The sequence below is a fragment of the Onychomys torridus genome, unplaced genomic scaffold, assembly GCF_903995425.1.
Source record: "Onychomys torridus unplaced genomic scaffold, mOncTor1.1, whole genome shotgun sequence".
NCBI classification, from domain to species: Eukaryota; Metazoa; Chordata; class Mammalia; order Rodentia; family Cricetidae; genus Onychomys; species Onychomys torridus.
In genome coordinates, this window is record NW_023413825.1 from 207,887 (window position 1) to 235,121 (window position 27,235).

General features: G+C 45.7%; 1 pseudogene; it reads right to left on the bottom strand.

Annotated features, from left to right (window-relative positions):
• Positions 1 to 823: 823 nt before the first annotated feature.
• Positions 824 to 27,235, bottom strand: part of LOC118576496 — a 35,403-nt pseudogene continuing 8,991 nt past the window's right edge.

Sequence of the window (27,235 nt, forward strand, 5' to 3'; positions counted from 1 at the left end):
TAATCCCCATGTCCTTCCCCTCAACCAATCTGTAAACTCATGCCCCCTTTTTGTAAACTTGATGATTAGGGGGCTACATTGATATTTAACATATTCTCCCCGCCCCACCCATCATCCTACAGTGTCTGAGCTAAGTCCCATGTAGACCATTGAATAACCTTTACAGTAATTCTGTGTGAGTCCTGCTCCAGAGTGATTTTTGATCACCATTGTGAGGTCCCAAGAGGAGCTGGGTCCCCAATAGGTGTTGTTAGATGTTTCACATCCCCATTCTTTACAGAAAAACTCAGCTGGTCCCCCACATCTGTTAGCTTCTGACCTGTTCCTTCCATCTCCAGGGCATATATAAACAGGGATGTTCCTCAGGTATCACCAAAGTGATGGATGACTACAGCCTATCCAATCTCTGCTTAGTTCCTCTGTCTTTCCTATTCCCGAGGAGGGGCAGGGTATGTGGTTACATTGCTCCTGGCCCTCACATTCAGGGAGCTCCTTCCCCAGGACTTGGTCCAGCAAGTTCCAAGAGCCAGCTGCCAAGTCACATAAATCTACTCTAAGATCTGGCCACCATGTGCCTTGAGGTGCCTCTGCTGAGGCCACTTGGATTTGGTCACCGTTTTTAGAAGTGACCACCCAGGTTTGTTTCCAGGGTATGTGTGGATTCACAAAACCACAGGCAGGAGAAGAGTCGTCATCAGGATGCAGTCTCTGGTCTGGATGGGCCTTGTCATGGAAGTCTGACCTTGAGCAGGTTGGTTGGGTGCCAGGCTGCTTCCCATCCTTCCCCTTGGTAGTCATCTTTCTGGGTGAATGGGTTGGTGGGTCACGCATGACTGAGGTGAACCCAGGTGGTGATTCCATCCACTTTCAGGGCTGTCGATGTAGTCATCAGGATTACAAAAAGGTCCTTTCCATTGTGGCTCAAGGGTCTTTTGTCGATGAGGATGGATGAAGACCCAGTCTCTGGGCTGGAACCTGTGGGGCTCAGGGGGATTGCCAGACTCATAGAGGGTCTTAAGTCTAGGTCAGACATGCTTGTGTGCATGTTGAAGATGCTCAAGAGAATCAAGCACATCTTGATCATTCATTTCAGCTATAAGTTTAGACTGGAGGTTGGGGATTATAGGGGGAGGGGTACCAAACATAATCTCGAAGGGAGTCAAACCCATCTGGTAAGGAGAATTTCTTACATGATAGAGGGCAAAGGCAAGGAGAGTAACCCAGTCTGTGCCAGTCTCTAGGGCTAATTTGGTTAAAGTCTCTTTAAGAGTCTGGTTCATTCTTTGTATCTGTGCAGAACTTTGGGGTTGGTACTCACAATGCAATTTCCAATTAATCCCCAAGATTAATCCCCTAAGATCTGACTCACCTGGGACACAAATACTAGTCCATTACTGACCCTATCATTACGGGGAACCCATAGCTTGGCAAGATGTCTTCTAATAATCTTTTTGCCACTGTCTGAGCTGTGCATCAACCCATCCAGAAAAGGTCACAGAACACCAGGAGGTACTTGTAGCCAAACTTACTGGATTTGATCTCTGTGAAATCAACTTCCCAGTATGCACCTGGCTTCTTACCCCTTACTCATTTCCTGGGGTTTCTGGGTGGGTAGTAGCATTGGTTAGCAGACAAGCTTTACAACTGTTGACCAGATCTTCTATGGCTTGATTCCTATTTTGTATTTTCACTTCTGCATGTCTTAATAAGTCTGCATCCACTAGATGCCCATGTGGGAGGCACAATGTATTCGATGTAGGAGGTTAAGCCCTAACTGCCTTGGCAGAATTACCTTATTGTCAGTAGCCCTCCACCACCCCTTGGGGCACTGAGTCATGGAGAAGGTCCTAATCCAGGCTTTATCTTCCTCTATATAATCAGGGGTTTCTTGCAGCACAGGTGGGCCTGGGTCCAACAAGACTGGTGCTAAGATGTCATGGCCGCTTCCTGGGCAAGTTGGTCAGCCAAGTTATTACCTCTCAATATTGGCCCACTGCCCTTCTGATGCCCTGGACAGTGAATTATAGCCAGTTTGAGGGGCCCCTACAAGGCCTTAAAGAGATTCTGAATTTCCTCCTTATTTTTGATAGTCTTTCCTTCAGCAGTTACAAGCCCTCTTTATTTATAGATGGTCCTGTGAACGTGAGCCATGGCAAATGCATAGAGACTGTCAGTATATATGTTGATCTTTTTCCCATGCCCCAGCTCTAGGGCCTTAGTTAGGGCTATCAGTTCTGCTTTCTGAGCTGATGTTCCTGCTGGCATTGGTGATGCCCAGACTACCTTGTCTGTTGTGGTGACAGCCACCCCAGCATACCTCGTTCCATTCCTCACATAGCTGCTCCCATCAGAGAACCATGTTTCCTCAGCATCTTGTAGTAGTGTGTCTTGGAGGTCCGGTCAGATGCAATGAACCTGGGCTAGTATTCCAGAGCATTCGTGAAGTGGTGCATCCCGATCTGGGTCAGGTAGCAAAGTAGCCAGATTCAAAGCTGTTGGGACCTGGAACGTTATACTGGCTGGACTATACAACAAAATCTGGTAGTGAGTCATGCGAGCATTGCTTAGCCAGCCGTGGGGGGCCTGTTTAAGCACTCCCTCTAATGCATGTGGGGTTGCTATTGTGAGGCTTTGTCCCAAAGTTAGTTTATAAGTGTCCTTAACCAGGAGGGTTACTGCTGCTATAATAATGCACAAACATGAAGGCCACCCAGCCACTACAGGATCTAATTTCTTTGACAAGTAAGCCATTGGCCATTTCCATGGTCCTATTGTCTGGGTGAGCACTCTCTTTGCTATTCCTTTATGTTTATCTACAAACAGATAAAATGGTTTGGTAATGCCCGGTAGCCAAGTGCTGGAACTTCTAGGAGCTTTTTAAGAGCTTCAAAAGCCTGTTGTTTTTCCTCCATACAAATAAAGTCCTGGCCTTCTTTTGTGGCTCCATATAACGGTTTGGCCAGCTCAGCTCAGCCTGGGATCCAAAAACAGCAGAACCCAGCTGTGCCTAAAAACTCCCTCACTCCTTTAGCAGAAGCAGGAGTGGGGATTTTTAACAGTCTCTTTGCGTGCGTGCGTCTGAGAGCCACCTTTGTTCCCCCTCCAGGACACATCCCAGAGATGTTACCTGCTGTTACAGATCTGAGCTTCATGGCTGAAGCTTGGTACCCCAGGTTTCCAAGAGTTTGTAGTAAGCTTTCTTTCTGTACCTGCCAGGCAGGTTTCTTGATCTGTGGCTGCAATCAGCAAATCATTTACATACTATAACAGACTGATACCTGGGTTGTGGGTGTGATATTCACCCACGTCCTCATGGAAGGCTTCATCAAAAATGGTTGGTGAGTTTTTGAACCTCTGAGGTAGTCAGGGCCACGTCAGTTGTCCACTGACCCCAATCTCGGGGGCCTGCCACTTGAACGCAAAATAAGGCTAATTCTGGGGTGTCAGGGATAGGCTGAAGAATGCATCCTTAAGATCTAGGACCATGTACCATTACTAGTCCAGATACAGAGTGCTGAGTAGAGTACATGGGTTTGGCACTCTAGGGTGACTATGACCCTTTTATTTTTTCTCTCAAGTCTTGGGCCGGCCGACAGTCATTAGTATGGAGCTTTTTGACTGGCAGGAGGGAAGAGTTCCAGGCTGACTGAATAGGCTTTAGTACACCTAGTTCCAGCAGCCATCTAATGTAAGGAGTTATCTCCTTTTTAGCTTCCAGAGCATCAGATATTGTCAGACTTTTACGGGGTCTGCACTTGCTTTTATTTCCATGTACAAGGGGTGGGTGGTGGGTGGTGGGAGGGGTGGGAGGGGTGAGGGGGTGATGGACTGCCAAGCCCACGCCTCCAGTCTCTGCCTATGCCAAGGGGAACTTGTGAAGCCAGATCTGGACAGACTCATCAAACTCTGGGGGCCTCTGGTGAAGTCTATATTCCTCCCCCAAGTCATGTGTTATCATTGGAGTGGTTGGCTATCCTGCTGGAACAATTTTGCTCCTTTTTCAGAAAAGTGAATTTGTGCTCACATTTTTGCAAGCAAATTCCGGCCCAGGAGGGAATATGGGCACTCAGGTATTATCAGAAAAGAATGGGTTACTCACCCCATTCCTAGATCCACTGATCTTTGAGTAGTCCATGGGTATGGTTTGGTTCCCGTGGTGCCCTGGACCCATGTTCTCTTATTGGATAGAGGGGCCTCCTGGTTCCAACAGTACTGAGTTCTCAGCTCTGGTGTCCACCATAAAGTTTATCTTTTCCCCCTCTACTTTCAGGGTTATCCTGGGTTTGGGGAGAGGATCCAAGTCCTGACACCCCTAATTGCTGTCTATCTGGAGAACTTTGGTTGTTTCTTTTTAGGGCATTCCCTAGCCCAGTGTCTTCCTCTTTGCAATAGGTGTATTGATTTTTTTCCCCAGTCTCGGGGTTTTGTGCTCTCTATCCTTGGACCATACCTTATTCAATCTTATATGCCCTTGCCTGTAGCTGAACAGCTTTTCTCCAGGTCCCATCAAGCCCCAGCAGTCCGGTAGCCCGCTTGTAAAATAAACACACAGACGCTTATATTATTTAAACTGTTTGGCCTAATGGCTCAGGCTTCTTGCTATCTACTTCTTCTATCTTAAAATAACCCATTTCTATCAATCTATACTTTGCCACGTGGCTCATGGCTTACTGGTACCTTACATCTCCCTTGTCATGGTGGCGGCTGGCAGTGTCTCTCCCCTCAGCCTTCCACTTCCCTGAATCCTCTTCTCTCTTATCCCACCTATACTTCCTGCCTGGCTACTGGCCAATCAGTGCTTTATTTACTAACCAATCAGAGGAATGCATTTGGCATACAGAACATCCCACAGCACTTGCCCTGGTGTATGACCGCATTGGTTAGAATATCAACAAGTTGCTGATGATGTCTCTCCTGCTGGACTTCTAGGATTCTGGCCAGGCTTCTTTCTGGTCTCTTCTCTTTTTAAATTTCTTTTTCCTTTGTACTTTCCCTATTATTATAGCCTCTCTCTGCCACCATCATTAACTCTCTTATACCTCTTTCCCTTCCCCTAGCCTGTCTAGTTTCTGAAGTTTTTTTCTGATGTCTGACGCTGCCCAATTTACAAAAGCAAAGATTAGAGTCAGCTCTGTTTCTGGTGCTTCTGGATCATACAGAGTATATCTCCTGAAGGCCTCCTGCAGGTGTTCTAAAAACGCCACTGGACTCTCTTCAGCTCCCCGTCTGAGGTTATATCCCTTACTCATATTTGAAGGCTGTCTAGCTGCAGCCTTGAGACCCACTAACCAAGTCTGGTGATAGACCTTGAGTCTCTCTTTAATTTCTGCAGTGTTATAATCCCAATTGGGCCTTATTGTCAGGAAATCCTTGTCTGTGATGGCAGGATCAACTGTCGGCTCTCCATTTGGCCCAAGGGACCAATTTTCAAGACTCCAATATAATCCTGCCTCTTTCTTCTCTGGTAAACAGGACCTGTAACAACTGCTGTACATCTTTCCACATGGGTGTGTGCGTGAAGAGGATAATTTCCAATAGATTAATAAGATCTTGAGGGTTCTCAGAGAAAGGGGTGTTTTGCGAATGCCATTTGTATAGGTCACTGGTAGCAAATGACCAGTAGTGAAACTCCTGGCTCCCATCCATCCTCACCAGATGGCCCTATGGGTCTCAGGGGTAGGGCCATAGGTCCCTGAAGTTGGGGTGTGCCTCCCCTTCAGTTCTGGGTAGCTCAAGCAGGACCCCCTTCCTCAACACTTTCCTTTCTGGGATCTCTTACTCCCTCCCTTCCCTGGCTCGGTGCTAGGGGCATCACGGGCTGCACTGATGCTGGGTCCTGTGGTGTGAGTGCCACTGGCAGTAGCACTGAGCCCAAGTCATTAGTTGTAGCGAGAGTGTGGATGGGCAGGTGTTGGGACAGGAATGGAGGAAGCCACCTCTGGAATGGAAAGGGAGCCTGCAGTGGGATTACTGCTTTGAACCTGGGGAGCCAGTGGCGGGAGTGCAGCCCTGGGGGAGCCTGAGGGATATAAGGAAGGGGAAATACATCTTCCTCTGGGGTGGCATCCCATAGAATCAGAGAGGAATGTGGAGCCTGTTTCTTCTCTGATGTCAGTATCTCCACCTGTTGAGGCAAGGAAGGTTTAACCCAAGGTGTGTGTGTGGGGGGGTTCAGTTAATGCCCTCCAAATGACTACATATGATATTTGGTCAGGATAACCATCCCGAGGATGAAAAACTATCTGTTCTACCACATTAATGAGATCGGCATCGAAAATTCCTTCTAGAGGCCATCCAACACTGAATCTTGGCCATTCTGAATTACAATAAATGTTAAACATATTCTTGCTGATCTTAACATTGTTCTTTTGAGGAATACTTCTCACATCGCTCCAGTGTGCCAGACATAAACATAGAGGTGAGGAAGTTTTCTATCACATGTTAGCTGTTACCATCAAGTCAATCGTCAACATCACACATAGAGAGACACGACAGCTAAGGCAATTACAAGGGCCCAATGACACGAACAGGCTATCTCACACAGATTCAGCAAATGGGAGTCCTGTCTCTGCCTCCAAACAGAGTCTGGAGGACTTATAACTCTGAAAACCTTATAAACTGGAGGCTCTCCATCCTCCAAGAGGGATTCCAAATCTCTGTCACTGGGGTCTGGGATGTCTCCCAGATTCCTGCAATCTGGGTTATCCAGTGCATCTGCTCAGCTCCACTGATCGCCTCAGAAAAGCATACTCAGAGGATTCCATGTCTCTGAGTAACAACAGAAGCTTGCAATTGACAGAGAAGACAGGGACACAACAAGAAACAGATAAAACTCACCAATTGGTCAAAACCTTCAGAGTTGGGGTCCTGGGGTCACGAAGGGGGGAAATCCCAGACAAGCCCCCAAATGTAATGTGCATGGGTGTACTCCCTCCAACAAGACCACCAAGGAGCCTATTTCCAATGTAATAAAAAAAGGTTTCATATAGTCTGGCCTAGGCAGGGACCTTCCCAATACCACTTTACAGTAGGTAAAAAGAGGGAAGGTCCCCAGCACTCACTTTAAGGGGTTTATATAGGAAAAGGTCACATGCAGAATGTTACATATCTTGGCAGCTAGGGATGAGGTAAGTATAAGGTTGCTAATTGCTAACAGGGTTCAGGGTATCTACAGAGACATACATTTTTATTCCCTATGTCCTGTTTTTGTTGAAACATTCAGATTTATTGTTGCATTCCAACACTCTCTTTTGAGTTCAACTTCTGGTCAGTCGAGCCCATTACTCTTTATACCTTGTTTTGCCAAGTCTAGGATATACAGATTTATTGTCCCAGCCTTATCTTTCCCACAGGTTCAAGTTTTGGTCAATTAAAAACAAAAACAAAACAAAAAACAAACACTGGTCAGCAAATAAGAAGAAAGGGGAAGGGGGAAGGAATACTTTTAAGATGGCTACTAATTTCTCCCATTCAACAGCATATCAAGTGAGAGTAAGACTAAGCACTTTACCTTGTGTTAAGTTTGGGCACAGTGAACTTGTTTGAGCAGCAGGGATTCAAAAGACAGCAAAAGGGTCAGAGACAGCCCCTGTTCCCACTGCTAGGAGTCCCACAAGAAGCCCAAGCTACATAACAGTCACATCTATGCAGAGGGCCCAGGTCAGTCCCATGCAGGCTCCCTGGTTGTTTGTTCAGGTTCTATGAAATCCCATGAGCCCAGGTTAGTTAATTCTGTGGGCTTTCTTGTGATGTCCTTGACCTGTCTGGATCATGCAATCCTTCCTCCCTCTCTTCAGCAGGATTTCCTGAGCTCTGCCTCATGTTTGACTGTGGGTCTGCGTCTATTTCCACCAGCTGATGGATGAAGCCTCTCTGATGACTATTGGGCTAGAGACCAATCTATGAGTTTAGCAGAATATCACTAGGCATCATTACCTTAACATTTTTTTCTACAGTTATGTGAGGTTCTATCCTACGTCTCTGAGCCATCCAGCCTCTGGGTCTGGCACTCCAGGCAAGTGTCAGGTGTGGGCTCACTCTCTTGGCATGGGTCTGAGGCTGGACCATTGGTAGGCCACTCCCACAGTCTCTGTGTCACCCTTCCCTCAGCACATCCCATAGTCAGAACACAATGTAGGTGGAAGGTTATGTAGCTCAGTTGGGGTGCAGACACCTCCACTGGAAGTCTTGCCTGGTCACGGGAAGTTGCCAGTTCAGTGTAGGTGTGTCTATTGCTAGGAGTGTTAGCTGGGGTTGTCCTTGTAGATTCCTGGGAGTTTCCTTTGCACCAGGTTTCTCTCTGACCCTGAAATATCCCCTTCCCCATTGGTTCTTTCGGTACTCTCCCCCAAACCACCCCACCTGATTCCCGACCCCACCCCTACCTTGATTTGACATACTTTACAGCCAGTTTTTTGTAATTGTTAATCTTAGACCTTAGAAACAAATATCATGTATATTATTTTTAAGTCTTCTCCTTAACTACATTAAGTGCCTTACTCAGACCTTTGTAACTTATAAAAACCTTTTGGTTTTTCATTCTATAACCATATGTCCATATAATCTTTATACATCAATCTTTACTCCTTAAGTAATTTGTATCATTTTATAACATTTTACTATTTTAATACCACATCACTTGTTTATCACATTTTTATTTTTTTTTAAACCAAAACAATGTACATAGATGTCCCATTATTATTTTTAAAATAAAATTGTTTGGGAGGGCCTGTTCACCTCCTTTTATTGTGAAGGGAGTATTAACATTTATCAAATTTTGTTGTGATTGTTTTAGGCTGGCATGGCTGAAAGTAGAAAGAGAGTAGTTCAACTTAGAAGATAGGGCAGAAGTCCTGTATTGGATCTTTAAAGATCCATTTGATTATTAATACAGATTTAAAGACCCACATAGATTAAAATATTTTCAAAGTCTGTCAAATGTTTGCATTTATGTATACATACACTGTCTCAACCAGATGTTTCATGAATATCTTTTGAGAAGTTTCCATGTTTGAATCAAGATGCTAATTGCAATGGACATCATCATCTGGTGAATTGCCTCTCAATCATCTTTAGGGCTACCAGGTCTCCTCTGTATTGTTTGGCTCTTTGCTTTCTACATATTTGTTGAAGAGACAGGAACATTTGTGGTTTGTCACAGTCTGGACTTTGCTGTGAGTATCCTGCCTGCTTTCCTGCCCCTGTGTTTCATAATGTAGCTAAGAACACATGGGGAGCAGCACCGTACATCCACCAGGGGGCGCTGCCTCCCAACAGCGGGGCAGGTTAACAGGTCCTGGATGGAGCCATCCTTGGATCCCTCCATTTACCAGTGGGGCAAAAAGTTGCTTATGTGACTACCTTTCTACCTGTACAATTTACAGAGAGAAGAAAAGTCCTGTCACTCTCTTTCACAACCTGCAGGGATGCTCACCTGGTCTCTTGCTGTCCTGTGTGTTCTTGCTGCTCTAGGCCCGGGCTAGAAATACCAACATGGCAGGAAAAGCAGAAGCCACAAGAGCAGAAGCTGAGCTGGTGGTTCCACCGGTTTTCCTGGCTTGATCTCCTGGAGGTCACCATGAAAGCTGTGGTGACTGTACTCCACAGGGGCTTCCCGACCCTGCCTCCCACCCCCTTAGGAGGGATGCTTGCCCAGTATTCTCACCAAGGACAGGAGGAACCTCAATGGTCTTGCTGCGGTGCCTCAGGCGGCAGGTGAAGTGTGGTTCCTGTCCAGGAAGAACCCAAATAGACACCCAGGTCTGGTAGGTCCCATCTCCGCTGGGCAGGATGGTCCCAGGCCCAAAGGTATGCTGCTGTACTGGCTTCCCATGCTGAAGCCAGGCCAAGGTGGCCACTGGAGGATTCAGACTAAAAGCCCAGCATGTCAGAGTGATCTTGCCCAATTTGTGTACCTTGCTGGTCACTGTCATGTTTGCGGAGCCTGAGAGATGATAAAGTGGGTCAGTTAAATGAGGACCTTTCAATCTCTGAATGGAGTGTTGCCTAGAAGAATCATCTTGCTCACATTCACTTCCAACCCTCCCTCCCCCACTAGATGACACAGTCCCAGTGGTTGTAACACTGTGGGAGGCTGGGGCTCAGCTCCAATGGCCCCTGATGCTCTTGATCCCTTATTTACATGCTGATGAGGACATGGTCTTCCTGCTGTCACCAGCCACCAGCTTCTCTTTCCAACACAGGTCATAGATGAACAACAGGCACTGAGAGGACAGAGGCTCAGTGTTTATAGGGGCCACAGATCAGACCGTGGTGGCCTGTGCCTCTTCTCTATGACAAAGCCAGCTCTGCAGTCTATAGGGGACAGGAGAGGGACTCTCTAAGTACAGTCAGCAGACTGTGGCCATGATTCTTTGTTCCTGGAGTTGCCGAAAACTGATGACCAGTATCTTTCTTCTTCCACAAATGTCCCAGGACAACCTCTTATTTTTTGTTACAAGATTTATTCAAAGCTTTAAACCTCACATTTCAGATCCCAGTCAGGTCCATTATCATAACACTAGAAAGGTAGAGGCAGGTAGTGGGTGAGTGCAGATGAGAGGCATTATGAGACTCTGCTTTAAAGAAAAAGTAAAGCCAAGTGAAAATATGAAACTCGATCTTTTAAATATTTTAGATTAGTTTACTTTATTTTATGTATATAAATCTTTTGTCTCCAAGAATGTACGTGTGCGATGTGTAACCCAGTGCCTTTAAAAGTCAGCAAAGGGCATTGGATCCCCTAGAATTGGAATTACAAATTGTTTTAAGCCTCCATGAGGGAGCTGAGAATTCACCCTGGGTCCTCTGCAAGAGCAACCAGTGCTCTTACCCACTGAGCCTTCTCCCAAGCCCCAACTTGGGGGGAGGTGACAAAGATACAGGTTAAAAACAAAGCAGGGCCTGAAGGTGGTGGTGGCACATGCCTTTAATCCCAGCATTAGAGAGGCAGAGGCAGGTGGATCTCTGTGAGTTCGAGGCCAGCCAGGCTACAGAGTGAGTTCTAGGACAGGCTTCAAAGCTACACAGAGGAATCCTGTTTCAACCAAAAAGAAAAAAAAAAAAAAAAGCAGGTCAGAGTGTCCCACCCACTGCAGAACTGTGGTGGATAATAGTTATCTCCTGCACACCTGCTGACAGACAAGGCAGAGCTCAGTGAGGCTGAGGACCCTAAAGGCCTTTTCTGGTGAGAATCTGAGGGCAGAAACAACCAGTTATTATGAAGTGTCCACATGTGGCCATTTGCCTCCTGCCTCCTCTCCCTTAGAGTCAGGTCCCCTGTGGTCAGATGAGTGTATGACATTCACAAACAGCTCCTTAGGCTTCTGATACTCTGTGGGTGTCAGTCCCCATCTATCTGGAGAACTTGAGAGGACATGAAGACCTCACTCTCAGAGGCCTGCTGATTCAGCTTGTGATGTAGAAGAATTTATAGGCAATGATGGGCCAAAGAGCCATCTAGGCTACAGGGACTGAACACGTAATCTTAGTGGACAGTAGCTCCTTATTTCATAGAAGAAAAGAAAGCCTGTTCTGCATGCTCTGTGGCAGAGTGAGGGACCATCCTTCCTAGGACAGGGTCCTGATTGTTTGCCTAGAGCTGTTTTCCCCTTGAAGATCCCTGGATGATAGGTGGTTTCTTCATCCTGACTGCCCTCTCACCACACTGTTTTCTGTGGACACTCATTGTTGGGTCTCTGTGTACATGATGCCCAGCAGAGAGTGTCGATCCACAAGAGGCAAGAAGGAATTCTGGTTAAACACTGAGCAGTAGCCAGTGTTATTTCAAAATTTGATAGAATGATCTTGGGTAGATTGTTTTAGGCATATTTAAGTTCATAATTAGAAAAAAAAGATTCCTGGTGATAATTCAATCCTGTGTACACAATGAAGCTTGAGACATGACTACATTAAAGTCTTGTAAGGTACCAGTGACATTGTTTATAAAAATAGATCCTATAGATGAACTGAAGAAATGGACTCAAGATAAACAAGTTCATGATGAAGGTCTAGAGGAGGATAGTGTTGTAGATTGAATGAGTCAAACAAGATTAGGATAAGGGTCTTGGGGAACCTGTGTGCCCTGATCATACAGATGGCACATAGGTCAGAAGGCTCTTACCCACATCTGTCTGCTCCCACATTCCTGGGTGGGAAACAGCTCTCCATTTGAAGAGACACCCCTTTGTGTTCAACATTTCTGGGTTCCCTGATGCCTATCTGTGAGCACAAGGACCCAAAGGCCCCCTACTGCTCTGTGTTTTTGTCACAAGATTAAATTGAAGAAGAAGCATGGAACTCGACCTTTCTTTTTTTCTCTTTCTTTCTCTCTCTCTCTCTCTCTCTCTCTCTCTCTTTCTTTCTTTCTTTTTTTCCGAGACAGGGTTATTCTGTGTAGCTTTGTACCTTTCCTGCACCTTGCTTTGGAGAACAGGCTTGCCTTGAACTCACAGAGATCCACCTGCCTCTGCCTCCTGAGTGCCGGGATTAAAGGTGGGCACCACCACCGCCCAGCTGAATTTGACCTTTCTTAATTAAGAGAAGAACAAGAGCAGAATGACTTTGAACCATGACACAGATTACGTTGTGAACCAGCTCTAGGTACAAAGGTCTCCTATCTTGATGATCCTCATTATGATGATCCCATCTAAGGGACAGGACTCCACACATCAAATTGTCTCAGATCATCAAAGTGAGCACCCCAGAAAGTGGGGGCAATGGAGTGAAATCTAAGATTACTCACATCTGGGGACTTATTCCTATACACTCATGGCAGAGATACCTTAGCTTCCCCATCTGAGGTGCACGACAGTGGCTCTGGAGGAGATTGCTCACACTCCATATGAGTGTCACCTTAGGCTATGTGATGCTTGTCCAATTTAGTGAGAATCTAGCACTTCATAAGCACTGTGGTAAGATGCAGTCAGACTAGTGAATGAGAACCCACAAACCCATAGTCATTACCTGTATCCATGAATTGGTTCCCCAAATAAATCAAATATTTCTGGAGATGGTCAGGACATATGTCATTCAGAAAAGTCTTAACTTGATCCTCACTGGGGCCATGCCTCTCCCAGAATGTCTTGGATGAGTGTGCTGAAGGCACAGACACTTTCCACATTTGGATCTTCTGGTCAAAGGTGAGGAAGTCTTGGCCATCATAGCCCAAGCGCCAGAAACCTCCAGTGTTGTTTCCTTGGGTTTCACAGCCAAAAGTTGCCTGAAGGGTGTGAATGCCTGGCCATACCAGGCAGAGACTTGTCACCTTACTTTTTAAGGACCTTTTCCCCCTGTGTCTTAAGGTGAGTTGGGCACATCCTGTGACCTCTCAGGAGTCAAGCCCTGCATCCTTCACAGAAGCATCACTGGTTTATTCAATCCTAGCTGTGTCTGCCCCCCAACCCTGACTTTAGAGACCAGAGTTGAATTCTGTGCTTCTGTCTCTGCCTACTCACCTCCATGCTGGCCCTTCTGGGTCATAACCTCACTCAGCATCCTCCTGAGTTGCTCCTCCTTCTCCTGAATGTCCTCAGTCTCTCTTGCCCACATCTCAGCTCCTCCTTGTCCCTTGATCCTCGGCCCGCAGGGCTCTGTTCTTGTCCTCTCACCATCATAGCACAGGAAGAGCTCATTATCAATGTATCCCTGGGCCCTGAATTCCAACTTCCTTGAGCCCTGCAGAGACAAGGCCATGAGGTCATAGTGCAGAGTATGGGTTCCTGAAAACGGAAGAGAAAGATGACACAATTAACAAGTTGATGGTTTTCACAGTCTTCTCTGCCTTGAGGAATTGAACTCAGACTATACTGTGTTGCTGTGTGAGTGTGAGAAGCCAAGTGGAGTGTTTCGTTATAGCGTGAAAGACAAAAGGAATGGGAGAGTGAGAGTCAGAAGGAGAGACTGTAGTAGAGAGATGTAAAACCGCCTTCTGCTGTCTGAGGGCCTCGGCACCACAAAGCCATGGTGCTCTGGATGTCTTCTGCTGCCATCCAGGGCCCTGGTGTTGTCTGGGCTGGGCTGCTGCTGAGGGTCATGTGTGTGTCTGTGGCCCTACAGCAGCCAGGGTTTGATTCAATGTCTGTGGCTCCTGTTGCAACTGGTCTATGTGGTTGCCTGGGGTCTGATCAGCTGACCACGACCATGTTGGTGTCCAAGGACCGTCTGTGCTACAGCTGGCACCATACAGATCTGAGTGGCCTGTACTTTTGCCAGTGTAATGGTGATGTCCCAGCCATAGCTGCTTCTGAGTGCCATGTCATGGGTGTGGCCCAACTGCAAGGGTCTGTGTTGGTGTTCAAGACTCCTGTTACCGTGGACAGCCATGCAGATACCTTTGTTCTGGAGCCATGTTTGTGTCTGAGGGCTACAGTGTTGCTGGGGTCATACCAATCTGCCTGGACTGAACTACCACTGGGGCAATGGTGACATCCAGAATGGCTGCTGCTGAGGATCATGTCTGGGTCCATGGTCCTGCTGCATCTGGGATCTATGTTGATGTCTGTGGCCTGTGTGATTTCAGGGGGGCATAGGAACCTATGGGTGATAAAATCTGAAGGTCAGGCTGAGCTGTCCCTGCCATTGGTGGGCCTGGGGAAAGTGACCCTGACCCTCACTGGACACTGAGCAAGAGAGCTGGTCCCTACCCTCATGGGAGAACTGGCTCCAAACTTGGGAGAGATGGCCTCACCACTCACTGCAATTGAGGGAGAAATGACTTTAATGTAATGGGCATAGGGTATAGGGTAAAATGGCCAGACAAAGAAACACACCCTGTGGCCCTGGAACCAGAACCAGTGAAAGAAATACATCTTGTCCCTGAAAGCAGAACAAGAAAGTTAAGAAGGGCCAGTGAAAGAAACACACTTTGTCCCTGAAACCAGAGCCGAAGAAACATTCTCTGCCCCTGATCAGCTGAGCATGAAATCAGCCAATCTCCGATTGTCCAAGATGCATGATTGAAATCTGACCAATTCCCACCCTTAAAATTTTCACTGTGGAAAAACTCTGCCCCCAAGAAGTCCTGTATAGGCCCTGTGTCTGTTCCTTGGGAGTTTACCTTTTTCCACCTTGGCAGAGGCAGCCACTGGTCCGGATTCCTCCCTCCCAATAAATCTCTTGAATGAGTTTTAGGTGAAGATTTTCTTTCACTGGGATGGAGATGCACAGAGAAGTAACAATTTTTGCAGGAGCAGGAGCAAACAGCTACATTTCTTGGGGGTGGGGGGAAGGAGTTCTGGCCTAGCAGAGTATGGCAGAGAAGTAGCAATTTTCATTGGAGCAGAGAAGCAAGAGACATCTCTACAGGGAAACGCTTTTAGTAGAGTGGAGTACAGATGAGCTGTAAAAAATCTCTGGGAGTGGACCAGGATTAGCACATTCCTGTGGGTAAACCATCCACCATCAGACCACAGCCATAGGTATATAGTCTGGCTTCTGAAAGCCAGGATACCATTCCCTTCAAAGCCATACACGTAGCTTGGCTTTCAACAGGCTACCTTTCTCTTCAGAGCTGTAGGTATGGCCTGGCTTCTGATAGCCAGGATTCCTTTCAAAGCCTAGTCATGGGTTTGCAGACAAAAAAACCCAAAAAAACAAAAACAACAACAACAACAACAACAACAACAACAAAACAAAAACAAAACCAAAAAAATCACAGGATTGTACTAGAATATTTTAAGGTGTGTTACTTTTGTTTATGTTGCATTTGTGTAACTCTGTGAAGCTGTGTTACTATTTCTGTCTAAAACACCTGATTGTCTAATAAGGAACTGAATGGCTAATAGCAAGGCAGGAGAAAGGATAGGTGGGGCAGAGAGAACATATAGAGGGAGAAATCTGGGAAGAGGGATGGAGAATGAGCCAGAAAAGGGGAGGACATGAAGAGCCAGCCACCCAGCTACAGAGCCAACAAGCCAGGATGTAAGAGTAAGATTTACAGAAGTAAGAGAACGGGAAAAGCCCCAGAGCAAAAGGTGGGTGGGATAATTTAAGACAAGGAAAGCAGACTAGAACCTAAGCCGAGCTAAGGCCAGGCATTCATAAGTAATAATAAGCCTCCATGTGTGAATTTATTTGGGAGCTGGGTGGTGGGCCACTGAAAAAGAGTAAAGAAAACAACAATATTACAGGACCATTTCCACAGTTCCAGAAAAATACTTTGAAAAACATCAAGTATGCACATAAAGAAAACAGCAGAAAACATGAAATACACGAAAGGACAAAGAATTTTACTGGAGTATTGACCCAAAGAAATAAGGAGCCGGAGCTAAGAGTGAGAGCATGCATGGGGCTGTGCATCCAGTCCCTACAACCACAGTGAAAACTCTAAATAGTATATAAGATGGGAATTCCACTGAAGAAACCTATAGCATCTGAAAGTTAGGACTCATGATGGGATTTGGAGCCAATCTGGGTGTTTGGGCTCTATTATGGTGAGCAAATAAATATATGGTGGGGTATGAAAGAGAGAGAGACAGAATGGTTCATGTCCTATGAATGGAGGCAGATCCAGAGAGGAGAAGGCAGTGAGGAGTTTGCTGAGGTCAGTTGCCTGCTTGACACCCAGGGCCAAGGTGATATCTGGGCCTGAGCTGCCTGCAAGGGCCATGTCTGTACTGATGGCCCTGTCAGAGCCATGGTCATGTCTGTGGTTCCTGTTACCACCAAAGCAGAGAGGATAGGGTTACACAGAGTGTGACTGCCTGCACTGGCTGCAACAGTAGGAGAACTGGTCCTATACCCACCAGCTGCAGCACTGGAGAGAGCAGGTCCCTGCACCTCACCTGGGCATCATGACAGAGATGACTGTGGGCAGGGGAGCAGGTCAGCTGGCCCTGAGGGCATGAGACTGGGAGAGCTGGTTCTGCCTCTCTCATCTGCCATGTGGTGGCACAGGCAAAAGATGTTCTCCCATGCTAGTCCCTTACCACTTGTGGCATGTGAGAGAGCTGACCCAGCCTCTCTCCAACTAGGGGGAGCAGGCCCTGCCCCTTGTCTGGGCAAGACAATGGAGCTGACCCTGTTGATGGGTGTGTGGGTAAGACAGTCCTGAGAAAGTAAGCATGAGAAATCCGGCCCCACCTCTCATCTGCAATATGATGGTGCTTATCTGCAGAAAGCCTCCTCCCCCACACATACCTCCTTCATCCGGTGGCAGGTAGGAGAGCTGTCCCTGAGGTCATGAGGACCAGTGCACTGGCCTGACACTTCTCTCTGGCTGCAGCACTCAGGAGAGCAGGCCCTGCACCTTGCCTGGTCAACACAGTCGAGCTCCCCTCTTTTGGGGGGGGGGGTCTGGTGTGCCAGCTCTGATGGCATGCGTGTTGGAGAGATGGCCCCAGTACCTGCCTGTCATAGTGCAGTGTGGGTAGAGAAGAGATGCCTGCCCTCACTCCTCAACCCTTGCTGCCTGCAGCAGGTGAGAGAGCTGGCCCCTGGGTTGTGAGAGTGGAAGAGCTGGCCCTGCCCCTCCCTGGCTGCAGCACTTGGAAGAGTGGTCCCTACACCTCTCCTGGGCAACACAGTAGAGCTGGCCCTGGTGGTGTTGGTGTTGGCAAGCCATCTTGGAAGACATGAGATGGACAACAGGCCTGCCCCTTTCTGCTTACTACATAGGGTGAGTTAGCCAGGGTGGCGATCCTTCTACGATCTGCTGGAACATGTGAAGGGGCCAGCCCTAAAGACCTGAAGTTGCATGATCTCCATGACACAGGACAACAACAGGATATCCAAAAGGAGCCCCAGTGAGTGCCCAGTATCAATGGTGTAGCAAACCCAGAAATCTTGAAACCAGGTCAGTAACTCACTGCAATGAACACTTTCAAGTAAGATATGTAGACTAAGGTGACTCACTGTGTCACACTAGATTCCATGATGAGATTGTTCTTTTCTTTTGAATTCTGTTTTGTTTTATCTGGGCGGGGAGGTTGAAGGGTAGAGGGCAGAAGGGAAGGGATAGAAGAGAGATGAGACATATCAAGATCATAATATGAGATCCACAAACATCAATAAGAAATTAAATTGGAAAAAAAAAACAACATTCTTATTCCAACTTTAGTAGAATTTGGACAATGGAGTGTGAGCATACCACAACATGTTTGGTAAACCCAGAGTAAATCTGAAACAATGTCCTTGAGTCTACTGACTTCTTGTCCACGCTTGTCCAGACACTTCCCTTCTGCAACACCTCCTCCACTTCCCCTTTCACGTGGTCCTCACACCCATCATGGCTCTTCTCTACCTCCCTGGTGTAAAGGATACTACTGCTTCCCTTTCTTATTGCTTGTTTTCATACATATCTCTCCCATCATTACCACCTCAAGAGCTTGCCTGCCACCTTCTCAGAGAGTAACAGAGACCCCACACACATACACATTGTACCAAATACTCATTTCACAACAAGTTCTACTGACACTAACCCCATGGATTCCCACAAGTACCTTGGGAAGGAGCCTCTTGCCCACAGGAATATTCCCCTGGGTGTTATGAACCAACCCCGGTGACAGTCAGTACCTATGTCTAGCAGAAAGTTCCTCAAGGAAGCTAGGTATCTCTGGAGCTGAGCAGAAAGTCCTTCAAGAAAGTCTTAACTTTATCAGTTCTGGGTGTACATATCTCCTTCCCAGAAGGGCTTGGTCTGTTGGGTAGAGGGCACAGACACTCTCCATGTGAGGGTCAAAGGTGAGGGAGTCCTGCCCATTGTAGCCAAGGAGCCAGAAACCCCAGTGCTCAGGTTTCTCTAAAGCTCACAGTCCAAAGTTGCCTGTAGGGTGTGATGGCATGGTCCCCATCAGATAGGGACCAGTCATCTTCTTGTCTCTGGATCTCATCTCCCAATGGGGTTCAGAGCAGGCAGGGTACATCCTGTGATCCACCAAGATGTGAGGCTCTTGTACCTCATAGGGAAGGACCAGTGGTTTGTTTAGTGAACTTAGACATACCTTGCCCACACCCTGACTTCAGGAACCAGGGCACTGAACTCTATTCACTTACCTCTGTCTTGGCCTTTCTATCCTGTGACCTCAGCCAGCATCCTCCTGAGTTGCTCCTCCTTCTTCCAAAAGTCCTCAGTATCTCTTGCCCGGGTATCAGCTCTCACATATGCTGACATTGTGTCCCTCAATATATTGTGCACCCTAATAAACTTATCTGGGGTCAGAGAACAGAACAACCACTAGACAGACATAGAGGCCAGAAAATGGTAGCACACATACCTTCAATCCTATCACTTGGGAGGCAGAGATCCATCCAGATCTCTGTGAGTTTAAGACCACACTGGAAACCAACAGGCATGGTGACATACACACTTTTAATCTCAGGAAGTGATGGCAAGAAGCAGAAAGGTATATAAAGCATGAGGACCAGGAATTAAGTTTATTAAGCTTTTAGGCTTTTAGTAACAGTTCAGCTGAGATCCATTTAGATGAGGACACAGAGACTTCCAGTTTGAGGAAACAAGATCAACTGAAGAATTGGTGAGGTGAGGTTAGCTGTGGCTTGTTTTGTTTCTCTGATCTTTTAGCATTCACCCCAATATCAATCTGGCTACTGGGTTGTTTTTTTTTAATAATACCTTTAGAAATTTGTCTACATCTGGCACCCAATTTGTCGGATATGAATTCACCTAAAAGCTACTTGCCTGTGGCCTTACGGGCCCCAGCTCTGGCCCGAGCTACATGCAGCCGGTTGTGGTAGCACATGCCCGTAGGATTTGCTAGAGAAGACAGAAACAGGAAGATCCCAAGTTTGAGGCCAGCCTGGGAGGCTTGCTGAGGAGAAACTGTGGCTGGGGCTGGGCCACAAACAGTGGCAGCAGGACCATGAAGTGGTGGCTTCTGCTCTAAGCTACAAACTGCTTCTCATCATGTTGGTACTGGCAGCTAGGCTGCTACCAGGGATGAAGGGTTTACTGCTGCTTGTTGTGAGAACAATTGCCAGGACCATTGTGTCACGAGAAAGCATCGGCAAAGGTCAGTTTGGAAAAGTTTAACAAGACAAATGGTGGGGATAAGTAGTTGCTGTGAAGATATTCTCTTCTAGGGAAGAAGGTTCATGGTTCTGAGAGACAGACATTTGTCAGACTGATTGCTCCAAGCAGAGGAGGTACAAAAAACAAAACAAAACAAAACACCAAAATCTTCAGGGAACCATAGCCACGCCTAACAGCGACTTTGAAATTTTCAAAAATATGACATGATCCCACAATGACGATTCCACAGGGACAATGATAAAGCCATTAAGCTGATTAATACAACCCAAAGATCTGCTCTGGACTACAAACTACTCAGGACAATTTTGAGATAGCTAGCTGAGAAGATCCAGATTCACGGACTACTTGAGCAAGGACTTGAGACAAGCCCTGCACTTTCCCATTATGCAGAGACTGGACAAATAATACAGCTAACTCTCCTAGGACTTGACAATTAACCCCAATTTTTTCTTTTCAGGATTCCCTAAAGATGCCTTCACCCTAGGGCAGCAGGAAGTAATTTTAAGAACACAACGCCTAAATTCCCAAGAGGTGGGGTGGATGGTCTTTGGTTATTTAATGAGTTATGGATATTTGTCATTGTTTATGATGGTTGGCTACAAGTTGTTAATTGTTAATGGTCAGGGAAAAAAAGCTAAACAAAGGAAATTAGATTCAGGGTTCTTGTTGTTTTTTTTTTTTTAAAGAAAGAAAGAAAGCCAGGCAGTAGTGGCGAATGACTTTAATCCCAGCACTCAGGAGGCAGAGCCAGGTGGATCTCTGTGAATTCAAGGCCAGCCTGGACTACAGAGTGAGTTCCAGAAAAGGCACAAAGATACACAGAGAAACCCTGTCTCCAAAAACCAAAAAAAAAAAAAGAGGATATAGATATGAGGTAGATCATTGAATCTACTCTGAAAAAAAAAAGATGTAGAAATAATAGGATAAAAGGGTAGATTATTGAATCTACTCTGAAAAGAAAAAAGAGAAGATATAGAAATGATAAGATATAAGGTAGATTTTTTAATCTACTCAGAAAAGAAAAAAGAGAGAATATGGATATGATAAAAAGGTAGAGTATTGAATCTACTTTTTAAAAGGAACTACTTGTTTTAAATATTTTACATTGGATTGGATTTTTGTATATTATATACAAATTTTGTATTGGACTCACCAAAATAGGATAAATAATTAAATTTTTGTCTGAATATGTTAAATGAACTAGACATTGTTAATGTAATTCTTTACTGTATATGTTGCGTATACTTATTGGATAGTTATAAGCTTCTTTTATTATCTTAGACAAAAAAAGGGGAAATGTGGTGATATTGTGTCCTCCAATATATTGTGCACCTTAATAAACTTATCTGGGGTCAGAGAACAGAACAACCACTAGACAGACATAGAGGCCAGAAAATGGTAGCACACATACCTTTAATCCTATCACTTGGGGAGGCAGAGATCCATCCAGATCTCTGTGAGTTTAAGACCACACTGGAAACCAACAGGCATGGTGACATACACACTTTAATCTCAGGAAGTAATGGCAAGAAGCATAAAGGTATATATCAGGTGTGAGGACCAGGAACTAGAGCCTTTTAAGCTTTTAGGCTTTTAGCAGCAGTTCAGCTGAGATCCATTTAGATGAGGACACAGAGGCATCCAGTTTGAGGAAACAAGATTGGCTGAGGAATTGGCAAGGTGAGGTAGGCTGTGGCTTGTTCTGTTTTGCTGATCATTCAGCATTCACCCTGATAACTGGCTCCTGGGTTTGTTTTTATTAATAAGACCTTTAAAAATTCATCTACACCCACATGTCCCTTGATGCTGGGCCCCAAGGGCTCTGCTATCCTGCTCTTTACCTTGTAGTACAAGAGAGCTCATCATCAAAGATCTCAGGGCCAAGAACTGGCTCTGCCCAAACCCCTCCAGAGACCAAGTCATGAGTTCATAGCACAGTGTGTAGGGTCCTGGGGAGATAAGTTCATGGGTTCCCAGAGTCAGCTCTGCCTTGAGAGATTGAAACCAGACTATTCCATGCCTCAATGTCTCATAGGTAGATATGAACAGCATGAGCTGTGCTCCCAAATAAATAAGTGAAAAAATAATAAAAAATTTAAGAAGGTAAACAAAACAAAAAGAAAATAGAAATTCTTTGAACTAAAAAAAGAATTATGAAAAACCTGTCAAGCTCTCTAAAATATTAAAGAAATTAACCTAAGGGCTGGAGAGATAGCTCAGTGGTTAAGAACTCGGACTGCTCTAGAAAAGAAATGGTATTTGGTTTCCAGTATCCACGTGGTGGCTAACAACCCTCTGTAATTCCAGTTCCAGGAGATCCAACACCCTCTTCTGGCCTCTGAGGGTACTGCATGCACGTGTTGGACATACAAACATGTAGATAATGCATCCATACACATAAAAATATATTAGCAAATTTAAAAGAAATGAACTTGTATTTGGGGTTGGACGCACGTGCACTTGAGTGGCTGAAGCAGGAGGAAGACAGGGTCTAGGGTTCCCACAGAGTGAGACATTGACAGAGGCAATCAAGTAAAACCTCAAAAATTTACCACTGAGAAAACTAAACTGGGCTGTACTGGGTTCTGGGATTGATTGGTTTAGTCTTCCAAGTATCTAAACAATCTTATGTAAACTCCAGCAGAACAAGGACCATGGATGGCCCCTCAGAACGATTAGGCTGCCCCCTTAACTTCCATCTGCCGCCCTGCCTACACCTGCCTGGATTCTCCTGTGCACATCCTCCCCACACTGCCCCATTCGCTTGGTCCCTTCACTTGCTGTAAGTCCCCTACATCTCCATGGTGGGAGACAGACAGGGCCACTCTAATACTGTGAGGAGCCAGATCCATTCAAGACCTCCTCAGAGGCCCTGATGAAAGACAAAGGGAACTTTGGGTTTGTGTCCTTGTCCAGGAGTGGGCTTGGCCAGGCTGGAACTGTACTGGAGCCAGTGCCTTGGAGGCAAGGTTGCAGTTTCCAGGGACCCAGCTCCTCCCTCTGGGCAGTGGTTATCTGTCCTAAGGGAGCTGTGTCTATAGTATCCTGTGTTCGTTTTCCAACATTGACTTAACTCTCTGCTGACCTTTGCCATTTCTATCCTGCAAAAAGTGTATAAGATGTTACACTTCTTAATAAACTTGATTGGCATAAGGCATCAACTATTTCTTTTGTATTTAGCTCCCATCTTCTCTATTTCCCATGCCTGGTCCTCAACTCAACATTAAAGTCCTGAGCCACCACCTGCCCAGCTTAGGTGAAAGTTTAAAGACAGACTATCACCTACAAGTGTGGTTGGAGAGCTTCTCTCCAGGTCCCACTAAGCCCCAGCAGTCCAGTAGCCCACTTATAAAATAAACACACAGACATTCATATTATTTAAACTGTTTGGCCATTAGCTCAGGCCTACCATCATACTCTTATATTTAGCCCATTTCTATTAATCTATATTTTGCCACGTGGCTTGTGGCTTACCGGTGTCTTTACATGTTGCTTCTCCTGGCAGCGGCTGGCAGTGTCTCTCCTCCCCAGCCTTCTACCTCCCACAATTCTCTTCTCTGCTTGTCCTGCCTATATTTCCTGCCAGGCTACTGGCCAATCAGCATTTTATTTATACAGAGTGATATCCACAGCATACAAGGGTGATGTGAGTTTCATATTAATGTGTTTGCACCGTGGAATTTGATAGGAGATTGCTTAGACCCGTGTCATAAAGTTGGTTAACAACTTTAAATTGTAGTTCAACACCCACATAAATATGGTTGGTTTACTCCAAAATATGGGAACAAAATATAAAAATTAAAAATAAAAAAACAGCAATAAAAGTCCTGAGAACAAAGAAGCAGTGTCAGTTATTGAATCATTTTTACTTCCTGATGCCTCATAGGATGAGGGGGAAGTTGCCCTTTTAATGATATGGTTTTAAAATCCCCTGAAATGGCTCCTACTCCTCTAGGGGAGCCAAGTGCACCTCCTAGTCCATCCCACACAGGATCATTAAGGGCCCTGTTAAAGCTTTCTGCACATCATTTCAGGGGAGCTGGAGGGGTTTGAGACCCAGGATAAAGTATTTTGAACAAAAAAGCCTGCTGCAAGCCACAAAAATATACAAAGTGGGATTTCAGCTGATTATGACAAGATAATACCTGGAAGATGCCAAGGGCCTTCCAGAGGTCACGCTGAGGCTCAAAGAGCCTTGGTGATATTGGCTTTCGATTATCAGCCGTTTCCTGCTATGAGTTTCTTGTGTGCTGTTGTAGCTTTTCCATCATTTATTGGGCACCATTTCTCCTCTACTAAAGGACTATTTAGATAACCATGTGTGCTAACAGCTATGCACAGCCAGAACCCCAGTTCATGCCTCCCTGTAATTATCATCATTGGCAGCATCCGGCCAGGTCCATACCCAGACAGAGGAAAGCCCCTTATCAGAGATATCTCTGTACTCGCTAAGAACAGACTTAAGCATCCAGACTACCAGTTTGAGAAGGCCTGGCAGATGTGCCAATTAAGCTTAACTTCCTCCTTTCCCAGATCTTACCTCTAGTTCCAGATCTCCCTTTAACTATCACCAGAGGCATCTAGCTGTACACAGGTTGCCTAGCGACCAAGTACACTTTTCCCCACCCTGCAGAAAAAGACGGCAGATAGCTTGGACAGATATGAGCCACAGGAAAAAAGAAGGCAGTTTTATTTTTTTCCCATTTCTAGCAACTTATAGATTCTTGACATTTTTCTACCAATCATGTTTAAGACTATAGTGGAGAACATAAGATCCCTCTTCTTAGATATTACCCAAATTTAGCCTTAGTTAATTCATTTCCCCATTAGTCACTTCACTTTTGGGCTGCAAATGATAATTAACAATTACTGCCCCTCTGAGTGATTCTTATCACCCCTCCGTTTGACCCTGGAAGCCTGGTGGTCACTGCCTGAGGAAAATTCTTACCTACCTTTATGACCCCATAGAATTCAAGCCTGGTGACCTTGCTTGACCAGGGGATTGCTATTGCTTGGGTTTATAACTGGACTCCTGAGAGACTTGGGGAGGTCGGAGAGATGGAGAATGGAGGAGGTTAAGGAGGACTTTGACCAGAGAGAACATGTGGATGAGAAGGAAGATGAGGAGGAGTCAGATGGGGAAGTACTAGCTGGGTAAGAACGAGATGAGAAGAACCTAGATGAGGCAGAATTAAGACGAGATAATTAAGATAGAACTTAGAGGGATCAGTGGATAGATACAGAGAGAAATCAGGCAAGAAAGGAGGTAGACAAGAGAGCAGAACTGAAGCCGTGAAAACAGAATGTTATTCCAGAGAATTAAAGTGAATGGACTAAAGAGCTCGGTGTGCTGAGATTCTATTTCATGAAAATAGTCCTCGCTGTTCCTAGTTCTCACTCCTGAGCCCCTGGGATGTATACTATTAAGGCTGGTCCCTGTAATATTATACAAGAAAAGCCTGCTTGTTTTTTAATGGATTTCCCTCTACTAGAGCAGGGGATTCGACAGCATAGAAAAAGAGAGGTGCAGTGAAACACAGTGGTTACTGCACAGACTCGGGGCTCCCAGAGCAGCATCCTGCATTGCCCTGCAATCTTACACTAACTCAGACAACTCCATAATCTCCACACATCAGGTTTTATCACTGACCATCACCCCTGGCCATTCCCCAAGACTGTGGTCTGAGGCCTCATTTTTTCATTCTTTTGTTTTGTTTTGTTTTGTTTTGTTTTGTTTTGTTTTGTTTTGTGGACTCTTGTCCTTCAGGAACACTGAGTGACTTGTGCCATTCTTAATTGATCCTTGATTAAACGCGGGACACCTGAGATATTAAAGCTAATGGATCTCATTTATTTTTTTCTTCTTTCTGCCACAGCCATGGGAAATAAGGACTCCAATCCCATAAGCCCCACATATCCTCTGGGATGCCTTTTAGAAATCCTCAAACCTTTCAGCTTAAATGTTCTGCTTACAGATTTCTAAGCTTATCCTCCTCTGTGCTAAAAAATGGCCTCAATAAAAAAGGCTACATAATGGCTCCCTGGACACTGGTATTTTATGGGAGTTATCTAACTTCTGTCAGTGAATGGGCAAATAGAAAGGGTTACCTTCTATCCAAGCCTTTGTCTATCTCAGCTCCAAACCCTCTCTCCTTGATCCCTGTTCACCTGCCCATGTGCTCCTAGGTGTGCAACCAGACCCAGAGGAATTCCACACTACTGCTCTAGACACTGCTAATGAGCCCCCACCTTTCTGACCTCCTGCTCCTTCCTCTCCTCCAGGGACTGTTCCTTTGACTCCCCAAGCTCCTTCTTCCTCTCTGGTACTGGGCCGATTCAACTGCCCAACTCTGGTTCTCACCTTTATTCTTCCTGTCATGCTTTCTTGAGCTGCTAAGGAACCCAACCCCAGTCAGCCCAACCTGGCCACCATCTTCCCTTCGTGAGAGGTAGCCAGAGTGGATGGACTGGTTAAGGTACATGTCCCTTACTCACTGGCAGAACTCTCTCAGCTGGAAAAAAAATTGGGTTCTTATGCATCTAATTCCACTTCTTTTATTAAAGAATTCCTATATATTAACCAATCTTATAATCTTGCCTTTAATGATATATAAATGATCCTAACTAACAACCTACTTTCTGAGGAGTGCAGACGAGTTTAGGAACATGTGATGATATTTTATTTGTGCTGAAATGTGGTGAAATTTTATTTGTGTTTTAATAAATTTTGCCTGGAGATCAGAGGAAAGCCAACCACTATAGCAAACACAAAAGTCAGGCAGCACACACCCTTAATCCTATCACTTAGCAGGCAGGGTCTCTGTGTGTTCAAGGTAGGGAACAGAGCCTTTAATCCCAGCATCAACCAGACAGAAAGTGACAGAGCTCTGTAGGAAGAGGAAATGAAGGAGCTGGGCTAAGAGAGCCAATGAGAGGGCAGAACAGCAAGGCAATAAAGGGAAGTAACTCGCATTTGGAAGCTGCAGAGTTGGTGAGGTAAGATTAGCTGGTGGCTTTCCCTATTTCCCTGATCTAAGGCTTTCACCCTATATTTGGCTCTGTGTTTTTTATTTAATAAGATCATATAGAAATTCATCTACAGAGACAAGCTAGGATACATTCAGAAAAGGTCCACCAGATGAAGGCAGCATATCTTCCCAGGGCTGAGGTGGTTCCCCATCAGGATCCACGATGGGATTATAATACCCCGGGAGGCTCTCTAGCTAGATCAGTTTATGACCTGCCTCC